Here is a 21,866-nt window from a genome sequence, read left to right as displayed (position 1 = left end):
TGAGGCCCTATACCCGGGTCTGAGCGCAACTTAGCAATAGAGGGGTTGTGTAGCGGTGTCACTCTGGGATGTACTTCCTGTCTGGCTATCGTGAGAACTCCAGCTACAGTCTGTTCTCTTCATTTGTGTCTCCACATCTAGTTGATTACTCTGACTGTTGTGGAGAAACAGTGAAAAGAGCCATAGCTCTAGTGGCCTTGATTTAAGGATTAGGAAGCTATCCTTGTGAGTGCATATCTTTGGCCTTAGAACTTTAGTCACTCAACCTTCGATAAGGCACAAAAGGGAGATTAATTGTTCAAGTTTGTCTATCAGTCTTTTTCTTTCTATAAATGTGTCATGTTTCTTAAAAAAAAAAGAGAAAAAAATTGATAAATAAATAAATAAAGTTTGAATTCATAATTAATTTTGTCTCGGAATCATTCTAAGAAAAAAAAACGAAAAAATTACACTTTCTTAATTTTTGGGGCACCTTTCTCGCTTGTATGGGATGGAAGCGGTATTTCCATTTGGGGTTCAATCAGAGGAAGCGGAGTAGGTTTAAGCCCAATTAAATTAACTCGATTTCATAAAAAAAAAGAAAAAAAAGGGTTAACGACAGTGTGTCAGAGGCAATTATACCAAAAACATAATAAAAAAGGTGTCACAAGAATGGATAGAGAGGAATTACCATTACCGATTAATTCTGAAATGGTCAGAAAGCTTTATGATTCCATGATAAGGGATGTCGTTAAAGGATATTGATTTTGTCTTTTAAAACTTGTTGTATTTTGTGCATATTCTCGTTCGTATTTATCTTCGCATATTCATACTGCATATCAGTCTGAGCTTCACGGGTATATTCAGTTGGCACAAGCAAAAAAAAAAAATGAAAATTGTAAATATTCAGTTGGCACATCATTTTTTTTTCATACAAATAAAATGCGAATTGTTGTTATCCATCAAAAAAATTTTGATAAAAATATTTTTGTTTTTCTTTCAAATGAAAATTAATTTTTCCCACATGTATATATATTTCTTAAAAATAAAAAAAAATTTAAAAGAAACAAATATAATTAACTCATAAAAAAAAATTGAAACCATATTTTTAAGCTTTGAGAATTGTTTTTCGTTTCGTTAAGACTCAATTGTGCATTTTTTTTGAGTCCGTTTTCAATAAAAAACGAACCAAATAAAATCATAAATAAAAAAGGAAAATTTTCAAAGAAAGAGTGTAACACCCCTTATAGGATATATTAATAATAATAATAATAACCTTGAAGCATGAATCTTATGAAAGTGTTTATTTATTTTATACCACACATAAACAAACCATACACACATCATAAGTTCATACATTACAACAAACCAAATCTTAATTGTTTCTTAAAATAACAAAATCAAACGAACATAAATAAGAAAACATTATAAAAATCCCAATAAGTTTTATTCCCGTTTCTCTCTCGAAGAGCTATTCCAATCCAGCTTTATCTGCAATACCATCTACTCCCGTACAAGTACGATCATCGTAGGTGGAAACCACAACCACAACATTTCAGGGTGAGAAACCAGAAATATCACATCATAAACACATTATATATAAATTATATAATTTCCATGATTTAATATAAATCGACACACATGATATTGCAGACTAGTCTTTCATAAACAATGTCGTTTACTTGTAATTCGTCGTCATAACCTGCTCTCAATAACAGGCGACCCGAGCCGTCTTCCATCGCGACTTCAGACCTATCTCCCCGACTCCTCAAGGACTAACGAGTAAAAACATCGATACTACGCGTAACGATGCACTATACTCAACACGAGCCAAAGTCATTGGCGAGACATTCACCTCCTCGCGCAGAAGAAGGTGACACTCGAATCTCAGTCTCACGCGTGAGACTAGCAAAATGCTCAAAAGACAGACAAAGTTACAAGTAAATAACATAGTGTATGTACCACCTCCAACAAAATAAACGTGCTCAATCACGAATTCATACATATTCTCAATAACATGTATAAATAAACCAATATTGGATCAAGAAAATAACCAACAATTCTCAATAATTGTTTTAAAATACAACCAAAGAAATTACGGATTCATACATATTCGCCGAAACGCTATTTGGACGAGAACTATTCATCAAACACTATTTTCAAATCACCAACGTTAATGAACGAACGCTGTTTTCAAATCACCCAGTCGAACACTATTTGACCGAACGCCAAAACCGACCGTCATTAAACACTATTCGGCCGAACGCTACCGAGCACCATATTGAATTCAACACTATCAAGCCGAGCGCTAAAACCGAAAGTCATAATGAATCGACTACTGTTTGGACGAACGCTCAACGATTGAAACCTAAGAATACTAACTCAAGGCCGAACGCTCATAATTACAACAATACCAAGGTCGAACGCTCACATCACAAACATACCAAGATCGAACGCTCAAGAACGAACACCAGGTTGGATTCAACACTACTGAGCCGAACGCTAAGATCAATTACCTAGGCCGAACGCTAAACCATTGGACACCATATTTAATTCATCACTGATTGGACGAGCGCTTAAAGATCAAACATCCTCAAAGAACGAACGCTGCCTATGGCGAGTACTATCTGAATACAAACGTCATCGGAGCCGAACGTTCGCTATGAACGATCGCTAACTTAGAATAAATATCATGAAAATTGAACGTTCGTTAACCCAGAGTATGACCGAACGCTTACAATCTATGGACGTTCACTATCTGAGAACAAGGAACATAAGACCGAACGCTCTTTACAACCTATGGACGTTCGTCTTGAGACCAAGGCCGAACGTTCGGTATCCAAACCTAAGAATACCAAATTGAGAACGAACGCTAACCATAATTAATCTACCAAGACCGAACGTTGAGATTACTAAAACATCAAAACTGAACGTTCACCGAAACAAGCCTAGAACGAACGTTAGCGCTCGTTACTGGAGGATACAAGACCGAACGGTTATTTAGCCGACCACTATTGTCGAGCACGGTTTGGACGAACGTCTAAATGTTACTAACTTTAATCCAAGGACGAACGCTAACGCTGGTACATCAGAAACTAAAACCGAACGCTCAAGTATTTTGGCCGTCCTGGTCGAGCACGGTTGGGACGAACGTCCAATTTTGACTCACCAAAATTGGACGTACGCGCGTTCTGCAGAATCGCACCAGAGTCCAGAAAACCCAGAAACCCCCATTTTTATCCCCTTCTTCCCAGATTTGCAGCAAACCCATAACATCTCAACAATCAATGAAATAAATCAAACTCCCCTTACCTTCTACCCATCATACAATATACATGCACCATCAAACATACATATATAGTCTAGCTTTTAACTACCCCAACATGCAAACAGTTATATAAATCCTAGTTTCCCCCCCTTACCTCTAGTTCCAGTGAGTTTCCACAATCCTTTGAGGTTCAAAGCAAAGACCAAAGATGGCTTTCTTTCCTTGCGTAGCAGTGCTTCCCACAATTCAAAACCACACTCCGAACCTATGTTTTAGCATAGTATGTATATTCCTCCCCTCTCTCACATAGATTAGAGTTTATATAAGAAAATGGTAGGTTCTCCTCTAAGTCAAAATTCACGTTTTTAATATGCACCATGTAGCTTAACTATATGTTTCCTACTTAACTCTATAATCTATCCAAAACCCTACAAAACAAAAGAAGCCAAGCTATGGAAAAATATTTCAACACCTATTGCCGACAATGTCACCTTCAGAAACTCAAATTATGCAAAAGAGGAAACACAAGTACAAAACTATGCTCTTTCCATTTTACTACCTTACGTAAACTACTTCTCACACCATCCAACTTTTCTTTTCTTTTTCTTTATAATAACATTTCATCTTCCAACCTCACGGTCCCACCTTTTTGTCCTTTTCTACATATAATATTATTCATTATTTCATACTACATTAGGTCCACTTCTTCCCATTTCACGTTAATGCCTAAAAGCTTAATATCAACACTCTTTTTTTTCCAACAAATAAATGGCTTTCTCTTTCCATCATTTATTATTATAGGTCCCATAAAAGAAAACTTACAGAGGCATGCACCACAACATAATACACACTTCCCTATAACCAAAGAGTTCTCCCACTTCTCAATTTATTCTTTTTGTCATCAAAAGCTAAGGCATCAGTAAAAGTATTTTCTAAAATTAAGATAACATTAGTTCTAATTAATTTATTTTATTCACTTTCTTAATATTTTCATTACACAAACATATCATAATTAATTATTTAGTAACACAAAATATAGTAAAATAAAAGTATATTTTTATTTTACACACGTCTTACATTCTCCCCAACTTTTAAAATTTTCGTCCTCGAAAATTAAGGTATTACTCAAATAAGTGTGGGTACTCTTTTCTCATAAAATCTTCTAGCTCCCAAGTTATCTCTTGAGTTTTCTCATTCTAGAGTACTTTCATCGTGCGAATCTCTTTTCCCCGCAACTCCTTCGTTTGTACTTCTAACACTCTTACTGGTCCGACTTCAAAAGTAAGATCTTCACGAACTTGAATGTTGTCTTCCTCCAATACATGAGTTGGATCATAAACGTACTTTCTTAGTTGCGACACGTGAAACACATTATGCAGGTTTGCCAACTGTGGCGGTAAAGCTACCTCGTATGCTACTGGTCCAATCTTCCTAATAATATCATAAGGACCAAGAAACTTTGGTGATAACTTCCTTGACTTGATAGCTCTACCTACGCCGGTCATCGGTGTCACACGTAAAAATATGTGATCTCCTTCGTTGAACTCAAGCGGTCTTCTTCTCCGAACTGCGTACGACTTCTGCCTGCATTGCGTTGCTCTCATTCTTTCTTGAATAAGCTTCACTTTCTCAGTAGTTTGTTGTAACAACTCAGGGCCCACCACTATAGATTCTCCATCTTGAAACCAACACAAAGGAGTTCTACATCTTCGCCCATACAAAGCTTCAAAAGGCGCCATCCCTATGCTAGAGTGATAACTATTATTGTATGTAAACTCCACCAATGGTAGGACCTCGCTCCAACCTCCCAGATGATCCAACACGCAAGCTCTCAACAAATCTTCTAATGACTGAATAGTCCTCTCAGTCTGTCCATCCGTTTGAGGATGATATGCTGAGCTCATCCTCAACCTTGAACCCAAAGCCTCTTGTAACATCTGCCAGAACCTTGATGTAAACCTTGGATCTCGATCTGAGACAATGCTATCAGGTATACCATGCAATCTCACTATTTCGCGAATGTACAACTCTGTCAACTTTTCCATTGACATACTTAGGTTGATTGGCAAAAAGTGAGCGCTCTTTGTTAATCGGTCAACTATCACCCAAATGGAATTGTGACCCCTCAATGATCTTGGTAAGTGAGTCACAAAGTCCATCGAGATGCTGTCCCATTTCCACTGAGGAATATCTAATTGTTGTAATAATCCTCCTGGCCTTTGATGTTCTATCTTTGCCTTCTGACATACCAAACAAGAAGCTACGAACTCTGCCACATCTTTCTTCATTCCGCTCCACCAAAAGGATTCTTTTAAGTCCTTATACATCTTGGTCATTCCTGGATGTATACTAAGACTACTCTTATGTCCCTCTTCCAATATTAGTCTTTTCAACTCTGTTTTTGCTGGAACACATACTCTATGCCGAAAACGAAGAATGCCATCACTGTTCAAAGCGAAGTCTTTGGCTTGATCACTCCCCAACAATTTCACAATACTTTGCAACTCAAGATCTGTTTCTTGCTCTGCTTTCAATTGTTCTAAGAATCCACTTGTGATCTTTAGATGACTACACCACATTTGACCTTGTCCCAACTGCACACCAAGGTTCATGTTTCGCAACTTTTCTAGTAACTCTAACTCCTTGATCATCAAGGTAGACATTTGTACCCGTTTTCTGCTCAGAGCATCAGCAACAATATTTGCTTTTCCAGGATGATACTACAACTCAAAGTCGTAGTCTTTCAGATATTCCATCCACCTCCGCTGTCGCATGTTTAACTCCTTTTGATCAAACAGATATTTCAGACTCTTGTGATCGCTGAAAACTTGAAACCTCGCCCCATACAAATAGTGGCGCCAAATTTTCAAAGCAAACACCACAGCCGCCAACTCTAAATCATGCGTTGGATAGTTTATTTCATGCACCTTCAACTGTCGAGATGCAAACGCCACTGGTCTCCTTAGTTGCATCAAGACACAACCCAAACCTTGATATGATGCATCGTAGTATACTTCCAACGTCTTATTTGTGTCTGGAATAATTAGTACTGGAGCAGTTGTCAAACTCCGCTTCATCTCCTCAAAACTAGCCTCGCATTGTTCTATCCAAACAAAAGGTTGGTCCTTCCGTGTCAACTGAGTCAAGGGACCCACTATCTTGGAGAATCCCTCAACAAACTTTCGATAATAACCTGCAAGACCAACAAAGCTTCTTACTTCAGTCACAGATGTAGGGCGTTCCCACTTTAACACTGCATCAACCTTCGCTGGATCAACTGAGATTCCTTGAGCTGATATCACATGTCCAAGAAACTGAACTTCATCCAACCAAAACTCACATTTCGATAGCTTCCCATACAACTGATGTTCCCTCAGAATCCCCAACGCTGTTCGTAGATGTTCAGAATGCTCCACATGATTCTTTGAATAAATTAGAATATCGTCGATGAATACAACGACAAACTTATCCAAGCAAGAACGGAAGATGCGATTCATGTAATCCATGAAAATAGCCGGAGCATTCGTCACCCCGAAAGGCATCACAACATACTCGTAATGCCCGTAGCGTGAGCAAAACGCTGTCTTCTACACATCCTCAGATTTGACAAGGATTTGATGATACCCTGACCGTAAATCTATCTTTGAAAACACGCCAGCACCCTTCAATTGGTCTAACAGATCATCAATCCTTGGCAACGGGTACTTGTTCTTAATAGTAACCTTATTCAGTTGTCGATAATCAATGCACAACCTCGAGCTTCCGTCTTTCTTCTTAACCAGTAACACAGGTGCACCCCACGGTGAAACACTCGGCCTGATAAACTTCTTCTCTAGCAATTCTTCAATTTGCTTCTTCAACTCAGTCAACTCCGCTGGAGCCATACGATATGGAGCCATTGATACTGGCCCTGTTCTTGGTATTAGATCAATTGCGAAGTCTACCTCTCGACTTGGTGGCAATCCTGGAACGTCCTCAGGAAACACATCTGCGAATTCTTCTACCACATGTATTCCACTGATCTGCTCGTTTGTGCTTTCCCTTTGCTCTTTCACCATCATTGCAAAACAAATCGCTCCATCGTTGAGATCATGCATGACTTCTTTCGATGTTGACACCTCAAAACCTTCTGGTTCTTGGAAAACTAATTTCTGACGTCCGCAATCAATCAACACATGGTTATCAACTAACCAATCCATCCCCAAGATCACGTCCAAACCCTCAAGCGGAAGACATACGAAGTGTTTCAGTAGGGATGTGGAGACCAAGATTCGAACCAAACAACTCGGGACCACTTCTCTTTGTACTGCTCTCACTGTGCTATTTCTCTATGTCTTCTCTGCTTCTCTGAGTAAAGATGGGCTGGGTACCTGCAAAGGCACTCCGACGCTCAAGTCAGAAGGGGAGGTGATTAATTAGATCCAGAGCAAAATATTTCTTCTTAGGGGAAAAACGTACCTTTTCTCTGATATGTTTCGTATATTTAAAACAGTAAAATAAACTGTTACCTGAAAATCCGGGCAGTTATCGAGTTGGACTATGTAGAAGTTGTAACTGCTAGGTTGTGTATTGACACTGAGTCAATTACTCCCTTGATTCACGGCGTTGGTTAGCTAATATGCGTAACCGCTTATCTGTAACTGCTAAACCGTATGCTACGATATCGCGCGTTGTATGTCGATCGTCCTGTGTGTCGACACGGATAGGCGACTTGTCGTATGAACGTCACATGTCGCGACATTACTGTTTGGTTGTCGAGCACCAAGTGGTCGACGACAATGTGCGATCATACGATATTATGACGTCTGTCGTCAGGTCGCCCGGGTTACCGGTCGACCGTTGGAGGATCAGGTATCCTATAGTACATGCCCCCCGAGTCTGAGTAATTGAGCCAAGCATTAGCGGGCGAATTTACGAAAGGACGTTGAATGTTGTGTCGTAGGGAAAGTGAGGCGCACCGTTTTGACGTTACGCTTTTAGGGTTTTCCTTCGTTTGTAGGGAAGCGAGGGGACGCGAGTTGGTAGGGGAAGTGATGCGCACCGTTTTGACGTTACGCTTTTTAGGGTTTTTCCGCTCTTTTAGGGAAGCGAGGGGGCGCGAGTTGGTAGCCGTTGGATTAAAAAGAATCCTACGGCGCTGGGCGATTAAACGTTTTGCCTTCTTCAATACGATTCAGAAAGGGGTTTGTCATTTGTGTGGAGGAACAGAGTTTGCCAGTATTCATCGTGAGCGAGATTGTTTCCTCTCCATCACCGTTGCTTACGCTGCTACGAGATTGTGCCAGGTAACCCTAAAATTTCCTTCTTCTTAGTGTGTTTAGTGCTGATCATGGAAGGAAGGGGGCAGAACACCGGTGGCGATACGCCGGGGCCGTCATCGATGGCGGAATGCCCTGAAGTTACCACTATACCTTATGGTGACGAGGCTTTTGTATATGGAAATGTGTGCGGTGAGGGTCCCGGGGGACGTATAATATCTCCGATTAGCGGAGATGAGTATGCCTGGGCAGCGCGTGAGGTGAAAGAACTTAGAAGTCAATTTAGGAGTAGGGCTGTGATAACAAACTGGATTGAGAATAGTTGTGTGTTGAGAACCCTAGGGTACCAAACCTGTATAAAGTTGATAGCTTGCCGGGATGATGAGAGGGTATGCCATGGTAGCGGGAATGCTTCTGATGAATTTTTTTATTGTTACGCTGCGTTGTTCTACGATTTGTATTTGAGATTGCCGTTTACCACTTTTCAAATGGATGTTTTGCGCACCCTGAACGTCGCTCCTAGCCAGTTACATCCCAATAGTTGGGGGTATGTGCAGGCTTTCGAGGTGCTGTGTCGGGCGTTAGCAATTAGGCCCACTGTAGGATTGTTTCTATATTTCTTTAGATGTCGACCGGTGGCCACGAAGGGATGGGTGTCATTGATATCTGAGCCAGGTAATGCGCTATTAGAGCTTTACCTGCAGTCATATAGGAATTTTAAAGAGAAATTCTTTAAGGTGTCGATCACCGATGTCGGGCGGAGGTATTTTTTCGATGGTGAGGGGAACCCCCGATTCCCCCTGTACTGGACACAGGACCCATTGAGGTTCACTTCTTGGCCGGAAGATAAGATGACGATTGAAGAGCTAGAGGCGTTGAATGTGTTGGCCGCGTTGCCACGCCCCTTTTCTTCCCGTCAGCTTATAGATTGCCTCGAGTTCGACGACGCGGAGGCGAGGGTGTTTGGTATGTGTCTTTGCTTATTGTTGTTGTAGATTGCATTGTTGCTATTGACTGTTCTGGATGGATTGTGGTTTTTGCAGAGATAATGGGGAGAAAAGGAAGTAACAAAAGTTGGTTTCAATCAATCGGCAATGAGAGGGCTGAAGTTAACCGCCCGGGGCCGTCCGCCAGACATGTCGTTGGTCAACTACGCCCACAAGTGCCATCAACCGGGCCAGTACCAGTGATACTGTCGGCGTCGACTGACGAGACAACAGCTGCTGAAGTTCCGCTAGTGCGTAAAAGGAAAACGAAGGCGGTCGACACCAGTCGTGAAGCCTCAAAGAAGAGGAAGGAGGTAGTCGATGAAACTGAGCGTCCCCTCCCACAAGGGGTATGGGATCCCGCTTTCACGTTGGGTCATAAGGTGGATCTGAACATGGATGCCTCGAAGAAGAAGGTTTTCGAAAACATGAGTGAGCAAGAAATTGCCGATACCATGTTGGAGATGACAACACGGGCACAGGCATTGGCTTGGCATCTGGCCTACGCTTCTGATAGAGGTATGGTTCGTGTTGAGTTGGAAAAGGTGCGTACTCAGCTGAAAGAACTCACCGAGGTTCATGCTGCTTGTGATGCCAAGCAGAAGCGCGCGGAGCAACTTCTGAAAGAGGCCGAGACATTGTTGAACGATACACGGGAAGCTGGCTTGACTCTCCGAAAGGAACGCGATCAGATGGCGAGCGAGCTGGAGCAAGCCAAGAGGGCAATGGTGGTATTGGCCAAAGAGAGAAATGAATTGAAGGCAGAGGCCTCAGAAAGGAATGAGCTAGTAGAAGAGTTGAAGGATGCGATTATGATTGAACATACTAGAGGTTATCGGAAGGCTTTAAGGCAGGTCGGTCACTTGCTCCAGGTGTCGACCGAGGGAGTGGGATTTGACGTTCAGAAAGACGTGTATGAGGGCCAACTGAAACCCTTAAATGAAATACCTGAAGATGCTGTCCTGGAAGGTGAAGAGGATGAAGAGGTGGTCGACAACACTGAACATAATGGAGCGGTCGACGGGGGTGAACCTTCCGCGGAGACTGTCGGAGAGGTTGCGGGCGACCCACCTAACATTGTAATAGATTAGGGTTTGTTACGTACATGCAGATATAAACACATTTGAACTTGGACTAGTTGAAACTTTTATTGACTGTGAATGTTTGAACTGTATTGAGTTTTGAATGTTTGACGCTAAGTGGAACTTGTTGAACTTCTGTGCATGTTGAGCGTTTAACTTGGCCGATTTCGCAATTTGTTTGCCGTAGCGATCGCTAAGTATCAATGTCGAGTGTGTTGATAGCGCGATGTGTGACCGTCGAGAGTGATGGTCGAGTGAGGGGAATACTGGGTGTTCCAGGGGGAACATCTACCAGGGGGAGTGTATCCCACGCGGATTGGGTGTTCACGGGTGAACATCTACCAATGGGAGTGTATCCCGACTGGGCTGGGTGTTCAGGGAAGAACATCTACCAGGTGGGTTGTCCCCAATTCATTTGTGTGTGGAAATGTGCGAGACGACGACCCTGGGACTCGACATTAAAGAAGTGATAAATGGCACCAACTATGAATCATAATGAAAAGTACTGTTTATTTGGAAACGAAATTGGAAAACGTTGTAGAAATAATCAACAAGAAATGAATGCTAACTAAAGTAGTATTTAAGGTGGGTGGCATTCCAGGTGTTGGGAACTGGTTGCCCATCAAGAAGCTGGAGGCGATATGCACCGTTCGACATGTCCTCTACTATTCGAAATGGTCCTTCCCAGTTGGCTGCCAGCTTACCGTGTGCTCAATTTTTCCTAGCCTCTCCCCGCTTTTGCCATACCAGATCTCCACTTTTGAAGGTTCTGGGTTTGACTTTGGTGTTGTATCGGCGAGATAGCATTCGCTTTTGTGCCTCTACACGGATGGCGGCGACTTCGCGGCGTTCAGGAAGGACGTCGAGATTCATCCGCAACTGTTCCTCATTAAGGGACATATTAGTGATATTGCGCCTCAATGAAGGTTCGCCAAGTTCGACTGGGAGCATTGCATTAGTGCCATAAGTCAGGTTGAATGGCGTGTCCCCTGTGGATCCATGAGGAGTGCACCTGTATGCCCATAAAACCTCAGGTAGTTCCTCCACCCATAAACCTTTGGCTTCATCGAGTCGCTTCTTTAACTCTGTCAGTATGGCTTTGTTCGCGGCTTCTGCTTGGCCGTTTGTTTGAGGATGCTCAACTGACGAGGTGACATGTTTGATGCCCAACTTGCTAAGGAAATCTTCTAGCTTGCGCTCAACGAATTGGCGACCGTTGTCGGTGATGATCTTCTTAGGGAGGCCGAACCGACAGATGAGACGCCAGATGAACTTCTGCACTCGTTGGGCATTGATAACGGACAACGGCTCGGCTTCTATCCATTTTGTGAAGTAGTCGACCACCACTTGGAGGAACTTATTTTGCGCTTTGGCGATCGGCAGCGGTCCAACTATGTCGAGACCCCACTGAGCGAAGGGCCAAGGAGAGACAATATTGTGCAAATCTTCGGGAGGGGCGTGGATGTCGTGACCATGGGCCTGACAGGGGATACACCTCTTGACGAATGTTTCACAGTCGTGGTCGAGCGTAGGCCAATAGTACCCTGCGCGAAGAACACGTGCTCTCAGGGTCCGTTTGCCAGAGTGCAATCCGCATATCCCGGTGTGTAACTCGCGCAGTATGTAGTCTGCCTCTTCCTCTGATATGCATTTCAACAGAGGAGTGCTATAGCCGCGACGGTATAGGTCGTCACCTATGCATACAAAACATGCAATGCGTTTGGAATCAACCACAGAAATGCTATCTCCTTTGTCTTGTTTGTCCATAAGATCCTTGACCTTCTGACGCCAGTCTGTTGTAGGTGTCGATATACTGGTGGCGAATGCTTCCACCACAGGGCGATCGAGCGTCATTTTAATGATTGAGGATAGCTGAGCTCGCTCCTTGGAATGAGTTAATTTAGACAAGAGATCAGCTCTTGCGTTTTGTTCCCTAGGTACATGGATGACGCTAACCTCGACGAAATTTCGGAGTAAGGTTTGAGCCTTGTGGAAATAACGCAATAGCTGATTATCTTTGACTTGATAGGTTCCGTTTACGTGTCCGACTACCAACTTTGAGTCCATCCGACACTCTACACGATCAACCGTGAACTCCCTGGCCAGGGATAGGCCAGCAATCAAGGCTTCGTATTCGGCCTGGTTATTGCTAGCTGGGAATTTGAAGGTGATGGCTTGCTCGATGACAAAACCATCCGGTCCTTCTAGAACGACACCGGCTCCTCCCCCCTTTTGTCAGAGGAACCATCTACACTGAGTAGCCATTTTGTGATGGAGTCCTCTGATGTGGGTAGCAACTCAGTCGCAAAGTCTGTAAGTGTTGACCCTTGACGGACCCACGCGGCTCGTAGCGGAGTCCGAATTCTGACAGTTCTACGGACCAGGAGACCATCCTTCCTGCCAAGTCTGGTTTGCGAAGGATCTTGGCTATGGGATGGTCTGTGCGGACTATCACTTGATGACTTTGGAAATACGGGCGGAGGCGTCGAGAAGCGGTGAGCAATGCTAGGGCAATTTTCTCAATTCGAGAATAGCGCTCTTCGGCCCCCTGCAGCGTACGACTAATGAAGTATATCAGTTTAAGGGAGGGTGCCTCCTGTATCAAGGCAGCACTAACAGCGTGGTGGGATGCCGCAATGTACAGCTGCAAGTTAGATCCATCATCCGGCCGAGCCATAATCGGAGGACTGGTGAGAATGTGTTTGACAGTGTCGAATGCTGCTTCACAATCATCGTCCCAGTGTCGAGTGGTGCCCTTTTTCAAAGTCTTCAGGATGGGCTTAATGTGCTCAGCGAGCTTCGGGATGAATCGGGACAAAGCTGTGAGTCGCCCCACTAGACGTCGTACATCCCTTAAAGTTTGCGGAGCAGTCATGTCGAGTACAGCTCTGCACTTGTCCGGATTAGCTTCAATGCCTCGACGTGTGAGCATGAAGCCCAAGAACTTACCTGCGGGAACGCCGAAAGTGCACTTGGAAGGGTTAAGGCGTAGGCTGTACCGTCGAAGTTGGCCAAAAACTTCCTTCAAATCCTGCAGGTGTTGTTCCATAGAATTGCTGCGAATAACCATGTCGTCGACATACACATCCATGCAGCGTCCTATTTGATGATGGAATACTTTATCCATGAGGCGCTGATAAGTGGCCCCAACATTCTTCAATCCAAACAGCATTACCTCATAACAGTAATTAGCGCGTTCGGTAATGAAGGTCGTCTTGCTTTGATCGGGCTTGCACATTGGGATCTGGTTGTATCCTGAATAAGCGTCGAGAAAACTCAGTATAACATGACCTGAAGCTCCATCTACCAAGCGATCGATGCTAGGTAGGGGATATGAATCTTTGGGACATGCCTTGTTGAGATCTGTGAAGTCGACACACATTCTCCACTGGCCATTCGACTTCTTAACCATGACTACGTTTGACAGCCACGTAGTGTAAGTTAACTCCCTGATAAACTGGGCGTTCATCAACTTCTCGACCTCCGCTTGAATGGCTTTGCGCTTCTCCTCCCCGAACCGTCGCTTTTTTTGGGCGACAGGCCGTGCCTCCCGGAAGATGGATAATTTGTGGGCCATGACCCCGGGGTGAATTCCTGGCATGTCGGCGGTCGTCCATGCAAATAAATCGGCATGGTTCCGTAGTATATGCTCCAGATCGCGTTCTTCGCTTGAGGTGAGGTCCCCGCCAATGGTGGTGGTTTTAGATGCGTCACTTGTCAAGGATAGGAGTTTAACTTCGCCTTGCGGAAGAAGACGCTCGTCTACATTGGTTCGGGGGTCCAAGTCGACTGCCGCTGCCTCGGCTCCCTTTGCCCTTCGAGCTGGAATGAAAGGGGTTACTTTCAGCCTAGCCACATAACACTATCGGGCTGTTCGTTGGTCTGCCCTCACGGTACAAATGTCACCATGCTCTGTCGGAAATTTCATGGCGAGGTGAGGAGTGGATACAATTGCTCCGAACGCATTCAGGCAAGGTCGTCCTAGTAGGGCGTTATACGATGTATTCGCCTCGACCAGCAGGAACCGAATTCGAAGTTCAGGTGCTTCCCGACTTGTTCCGAGCCGAGTTCGCAGGTCCAGGTATCCTCTGGTATCCACTCTTTCACTTGAGAATCCTACGATTTGTTCATTAAACGGGGCGATGAGATCCTCAGATAGGTCCATTTTCTGAAAGGTGGACCAGTACAATATGTTGACCGAACTCCCTTGGTCGACGAGGACCTTGCTGACATCATACCGAGCGATACTAGCTGTGATGACCATAGGGTCATCATGATCAGGGTCGGGTGCATGGAAGTCGGCGTTCGTAAAGGTGATTTCAGGAATCGATCGACATTGTCGTTCGACCATGTGAACCGACTTCAATTGTCTCAAATGTCGCTTCCTTGCTGAAGCTGACACGCCCCCCCCCCCCCCCCCCCCCCCGGCGAAACCGCCAGATATGGTGTCAATGCGGCCTCGGACTGAGCGCTCTCTCTCTGTCCGTCGAGGCGGACTACGTGATCGTCTGCGGGGTCGATCATCTCTAGGGTGTGATCGTTGGGGGCTTCGCCTAGGAGGATCTCCTCGGCGAGGAGTGGCAGCTCTAGTGGAGACTCTATCCTTAATGTAATTCTGGAGATAACCTGCACGGATGAGTCTCTCTAGTTCGTCTTTCACCATGTTGCATTCTTCTGTGTCGTGTCCCTGGTTCATATGGAACCGGCAGGTTTTGTTACTGTCTGCGTTTTTCGGGGTGGCCTTTCGTCGCACGGTCAAGAGTTCGGCGTGCAAGGCCTCTTCAAGCACCCTCGCCCGTGGTGCATTGAGGGTCGTGTAACGATCGTACTTAGACATTCACCCCGCCTCCTTCCGAGGTGGTCGGTCCGGTTTGTATTCGTTAGTGGATCGCTTCACTGGTTTCCTTGCCTCCTGGCTGGAGATATCCTGGTGCTGTTTCTTTCTGGAGTTACGGTGGTCTTCGATGCGGATGAATTTTGCAATAGTGGATTGCAATTCTTCCATGGAGGCGGGAGGATCAGCATACAACTGTTCCGCAAACTGCCCCGGCCTTAAGCAGGACGATAAATTGCTGATAATGAAAGCGGGAGTGATATCCTTTACGCGCCGGGCCGTCTCGATATACCGTTGCATAAAAGCTTTCAGGGTCTCATCCTTCTCCTGCTTGGTATGGACAAGCTCCGCAGCAGTCACCGCCGGTTTTTTGTTGGCCGCATACTGCTTTCGGAATAAGGATTCGATTGTGGCGAAACAATCTACTGAATTCCGTGGAAGATTATGGAACCACTCCAGAGCTTCGCCCTTAACAGATAAAGAAAAAGCTCTGCATATTACCGGGTCGTTGTCAGTATAGAATGCCATGGCATCTATAAAATTACGTAGATGGTTGTCGGGGTCATCAGAACCATTGTAACGTTCTAAGGTTGGGGGAGGTTTGTCTGGCATGTTTGCTTGCACAATGGCCTCTGTGAACGGAAGCAGGTTGGTGAGGCGGACGGGAGTAGGCCCCTTTCTTCCCCCGCCAGCGGGATCAGAAGCGTCTCCATGATGACTTACCTCGTTCTCCTCCTGTCTGTTCGAGGCAGACAATTCTGGTGGCGGGAGCTGTGCCCTCAACGCCGCCATCTCCTCCGCCTGTTTGCGTTGGACCTCTTGCTGCTCCTTTATGGTTTGTGTTTGTGCCTCAATCTGTGCCTGTAGTTGCCTGATTAAATCACGCGTGTTGAAATCTTCCATTGCTCCGGTGGCGTTGTTGGGATAGTAAATCTCGGGCCCCACGGTGGGCGCCAAAATGTTTCAGTAGGGATGTGGAGACCAAGATTCGAACCAAACAACTCGGGACCACTTCTCTTTGTACTGCTCTCACTGTGCTATTTCTCTATGTCTTCTCTGCTTCTCTGAGTAAAGATGGGCTGGGTACCTACAAAGGCACTCCGACGCTCAAGTTAGAAGGGGAGGTGATTAATTAGATCCAGAGCAAAATATTTCTTCTTAGGGGAAAAACGTACCTTTTCTCTGATATGTTTCGTATATTTAAAACAGTAAAATAAACTGTTACCTGAAAATCCGGGCAGTTATCGAGTTGGACTATGTAGAAGTTGTAACTGCTAGGTTGTGTATTGACACTGAGTCAATTACTCCCGTGATTCACGGCGCTGGTTAGCTAATATGCGTAACCGCTTATCTGTAACTGCTAAACCATATGCTACGATATCGCGCGTTGTATGTCGATCGTCCTGTGTGTCGACACGGATAGGCGACTTGTCGTATGAACGTCACACCTAAGGTTACAGTTCGAATTAGGAGCGAACGTTATTAAATGCTGTAACCTTAGAATTTCGAGCAACGTGTTTGACCGTATCAAGACGAAACAACGAGAGGATGAAGATCTGGTGAAGATTTTAAACGCGCTCGGTACGGAGCAGGCCAAACATTTCAACACTGGAACGGACGACCTGTTACGTTATATGGATAGGACGTGCGTCCCGAATGATGGCGAGCTGAAGAGGATTATTCTGGAGGAAGGTCATCACAGCCGTCTTAGCATGCATCCGGGCATGACTAAGATGTACCACGATCTCAAGCAGTCGTTCTGGTGGCCAGGGATGAAGAATGATGTTGCACGCTTTGTGGCATCATGTCTAACATGTCAACGCGCTAAGGCTGAATACCAAAGACCTGGCGGATTACTTCAACAGTTGGAAATTCCCGAATGGAAGTGGGACAGCATTTCAATGGACTTCGTGACTCATTTGCCTCGCACGGTCAAGAATCACGATTCGATTTGGGTGATAGTGGATCGTCTAACAAAGAGTGCTCACTTCGTAGTTGTCAACTTGAAGATGTCCATGACCAACTTGGCCAAGCTCTACATCAAAGAGATCGTTCGTCTGCATGGAGTGCCGTCCAGCATCATCTCTGATCGAGACACAAGATTCACCTCTCGGTTTTGGCAATCGTTGCAAAGCGAACTGGGAAGCAAACTCCAAATGAGTTCAGCGTACCATCCTCAGACGGACGGTCAATCCGAGAGAACAATCCAAACGCTCGAGGATTTATTACGGACGTGCGTACTCGATCACATGGGCGTTTGGGATGAAGTGCTGCCGTTAGTGGAGTTCACCTACAACAACAGCTTCCAGTCCAGCATTGGAATGGCTCCCTTCGAAGCTCTTTACGGACGTAAATGCCGCACGCCACTTTGCTGGTTTCAAGAAGGAGAAAACATATTGACTGGACCAGAACTCGTTCAACAAACGACTGAAAAGGTGAAATTAATACAAGAGAGATTGAAGACGTCCAGAAGCAGGCAAAAGTCATATGCCGATAAGAGAAGACGACCGCTAGAGTTCAAAGCTGGCGACCATGTTTTTCTAAGGATGAATCCCACGACTGGAGTAGGAAGAGCGTTGAGATCAAAGAAGTTGTCTCCCAAGTTCGTGGGGCCTTATCAGATTTTGAGAAGGATTGGACTTGTTGCTTACGAACTAACCTTGCCTCCACAATTATCCAACCTTCATCCGGTATTTCACGTCTCCCAACTCCGAAAGTACGTGTCTGATCCCTCGCACATATTGGAACTGGAGGACGTTCGTCTTCGACAAGACCGAACGCTGGAGATGAAGCCGGTTCGCGTTGAAGATGTTCGCACTAAGTTATACAAAGGGAAGGACGTTCGACTGGTGAAAGTGATATGGGACGACAAGACTGGCGACTCTACTTGGGAAGTTGAGGATGCCATGAGAGACTTATACCCTCATCTGTTTCCTGGTAAGTCTTCAATTTTCGAGGACGAAAATTTTTGTAGTTAGGGGGATTGTCACGTCCCATTTATTACTGTGATGATTCACCTCTCTGCTCCCATAAATGCACCGTGCCACGTGTTCTGAGTATTTGGAAATCCACCAACGAGCCGTGCATGTGCGCCACTTGTCAAAGTGGAAGCTTCTGAATCAGTGGTGGAGCGCAGGTGTCGTGTAGAGGGACGCTCGTCCGTCTGACAGTGGGTTTTGAACAAAAACAATTTTTCTGGAAAATCTCCCACTCTCTACGCGCACCTTCTTCCCTCCCAAACTCAGACTTTTCCTCTTCTCCTCCATCTCTCTAGAACCTCCCAAACTTCTCTTTACTGTAACTCACCAAGCTCTTCTCCGTTCACGTTTCAGCACCATAGGAATGTTCCCTGCACCGCGAGCTTCATTTCAAACCGAACAACTTCCAGTTCTGGTAAGTTTCACTTGGGCGATCGTTTCTGGAGTTCCTGTAAACTGTATTCAGCTGCATGCAACGGTGTAGGCTAAGCCCTTCATTTTCTTTTGGTTAGTTTAGTTGGAGAGCTTAAGAGAAACGTTGAGAGAGCTTCTTTTAGGCGAGTCAAGATCCACTCTTTAGGACGTTCGCTACTGAATCCGGGTAAGGGAAGCTTATGAAATTTAATTCGTATGTTTGTCGTGTACTGTATGAACATTATGTGTGTCGCATGAAGTATGAACTGTGTTATCTGATTGTTGGTATATGATCATAAGTATGAGTTGATATGAGTATTTGAAAATATGAAATATATATATATATATATGCTGAGAAATGAGTGAATGTAAGTGAAACTTGAATATGAACTTCTCTATGATAACGTACGTCCGACATTAAACGGTTCTTGACCGTTTGGTGTTCTAGTAAAATTCTTTGAATTAGAATACTTTCATTTGGAAAGATTTCTGGTCGAGGTTGAGCTGTGTCGGTCCTTTACTTAGAGCTCATAATGAGCAGTGTCGACTGACCATGCCGAGCACCCTTCTTAAGACAGGTCGACCATCTGTGTCGACCGACAGTGTCGAGTACCTTTGTTAATACCGATCAACCATCTGTGTCGACCGACAGTGTCGAGTACCTTTGCTAATGCAGATCATCCATCTGTGTCGAACACCCTTCGTGATGTAGGTCGTCCATCTGGGTCGACCGACCGTGTCGAGCCACCTTGTAATATGGGTCGTCCATTTATCTTGAAGCCGGTATTACTTTATTTTGGAACGGGGCAAGTTCTTCGGTCTCGTTCCTCACTTTCGTTCTCGTTATAAAGAGGTCGTGATTTTATGTACTTGGACAGAAAGAAAAAAATGAAAATAAAAGTGAAAGATTATAAATGATGAACATTATATGGAGCGAACTATGGTTGTGAATTTTGAACGAGCGTTCCAGGGTGGAACGACTCTTGAATGGATATTGAGATTTGTAAGTATGAACGTGGTAAGCTTAGATGGTGATCCATCCTGATATTCCGTGAATGCTCGTTCTCAAGTAGAGAGGAGCATGTTATGCGTGGGAATGGCAGGAGGTTTAGTCCATAACTGTAACTTGGAAAGAACAGACTAACCTTAGGTGGCTACTGATGAGCATTCCAGTTACCCCACCTGAGTGCACGGACGCCTTAGCTACACAGGATTCATACAGTCCGGACGGTCGGTCTAGTATCAGGATTTTGGATGAAATTTATGTATGAATTGAATGTATATGTGGTGAACTTACTTGCTGGATTTGATATGTATGAAATGTATGTTTTGGCTTGAATTAAATTTCAATAAGCTTACCCTGTGTTATTTTCTTGTGTTGTCGTTCGTCCTTGAACCTTCGTCTTGTCTATGCAATGATCATCCGTGTGGATGTGAGCAGATGGAGAGGCGTTACTGGAAGAAACACTGGAAGAAGAAAATTTGGAGGACGCCAACCTCGTAGAAGTAGAAGTGAAGGCCGAACAGTAAGGGCGTTCGGTTCTTAGTTATAGTAGTTAGAATAGCGAGCGGCTGTGAGCGAGCGCTCTTTTGTGAATTGTAAATAGTTGGACGTTCGGTCATTGTTTTGTAAACCGTTCGTCCTTATCTTTTTGTGAACGCTCGTTGTTTTATGTACATTAACGACCGTTCGGCCTCTTTCGTTATTGTCGTGCCCTTTGTTTAAAACTGTTTTGAATTATTAATATATGTGATTATTCTAAGTATATAGTTGATGACTGTATAATTTTGGGATGTTACACGGGAAGTAAAACTTGTTGGGTCTATAGGTAGTAGCGTGTGTTATTATTAGTGACGTCCGGTCTTGGTATTATTTACTTTCGGGTAGTAGGCGTTATTAGGTAACGGTTGATCTTGATGTTAGTTGTTCTCAGGTAGTTAGTGTCCGGTCGTATTTTGGTACCCTGTGGTTTAGTTTGATTACGTTCAGTCAGTACTGAGGTGTTTAGTAGAGTACTCTAGGGGTTTAACCCTGACTCAGGCGTTCTTTATTCTAGTGTTCTGTCTTGTAGCGATGGTTCTTAGAGAATGATCTTTATTGGTGATGTTGCTCTGAGGTTGCAATCATTTATGGGGAGTGACCGGCCTTGATATTCGTTGAGGTAGCGATCGATTAATTAATAGTGATTAGTTGTAATGATGCATGATTCAGGCAGTGATCGTTCATAGGTAGTGCTCGGTTTGGATGATGCTTGTCTTAGACAAGGACTGTTAACGGTTAGCGGTCGTACGTAGGGAACATCTGGCCTCTATGAGGTTACCTTCAGATAGTGTTTAATCCAGTAAAGTGATCAATTAAGTGTTCGTCCGAATGGTATTTAATCTGTGGTGCACGAGGTTTGATCTTTGAGCGATCGTTTGAATAGTGTTCGAAATAATGGTAATTGTCCTAGTAGAGTGCGTTGTCTCAGCGTGAAGTCTAGTGTTTGATCTTACTTAGCATTCGGTCTCTTGGTGTGCGACCTAATGGTATCCGGTCTAATAGCGTTTGATGTCTAGTGTCGAGCCTCAGTGATCAATCTTAATGTTTGTGCAATCAGTATTCGATCTGGCGTTCAGTTTCTAGCGTTCAGCCTAGTGTTTGATCTCAGTGTTCATTATGAGAGTGTTCGGTCATTATGGTTTCCTGAGTTTAGTGTTCGGCTCAATTGTGCATGATCACCTAGCGTTCGTTTAAATGGGTTTCAGCCTAATAGTATTCTTTAGATAGGGTTCGGCAGATAGCGTCCGTCCAAATAGTATCCGGTTAGAAGGTTTGGGGAATAGCTTTGTCCAGTAGCTCACCATTGTATCGTCCGTATGAGTGTCTAGTAGAAGTTTGGTATGTTGGTGTATGGGAATGTCTATCCTAAATATTACATGATGTTTTTATCAAAACAATTATGCATACTTTTTTAAATGATATATTGCATGTTAGCTCACCCTTACTTATTTGTGCATGTATTGGAAATCACATTTTTGCGATGATCGTATAACGTTTTTGTTATACGGGAGCAGATGAAGAGAT

The sequence above is a fragment of the Vigna angularis genome, chromosome 10, assembly GCF_016808095.1.
Source record: "Vigna angularis cultivar LongXiaoDou No.4 chromosome 10, ASM1680809v1, whole genome shotgun sequence".
In the NCBI taxonomy this organism is placed as follows: domain Eukaryota; kingdom Viridiplantae; phylum Streptophyta; class Magnoliopsida; order Fabales; family Fabaceae; genus Vigna; species Vigna angularis.
Note: the sequence above shows the minus strand (reverse complement) of the source record.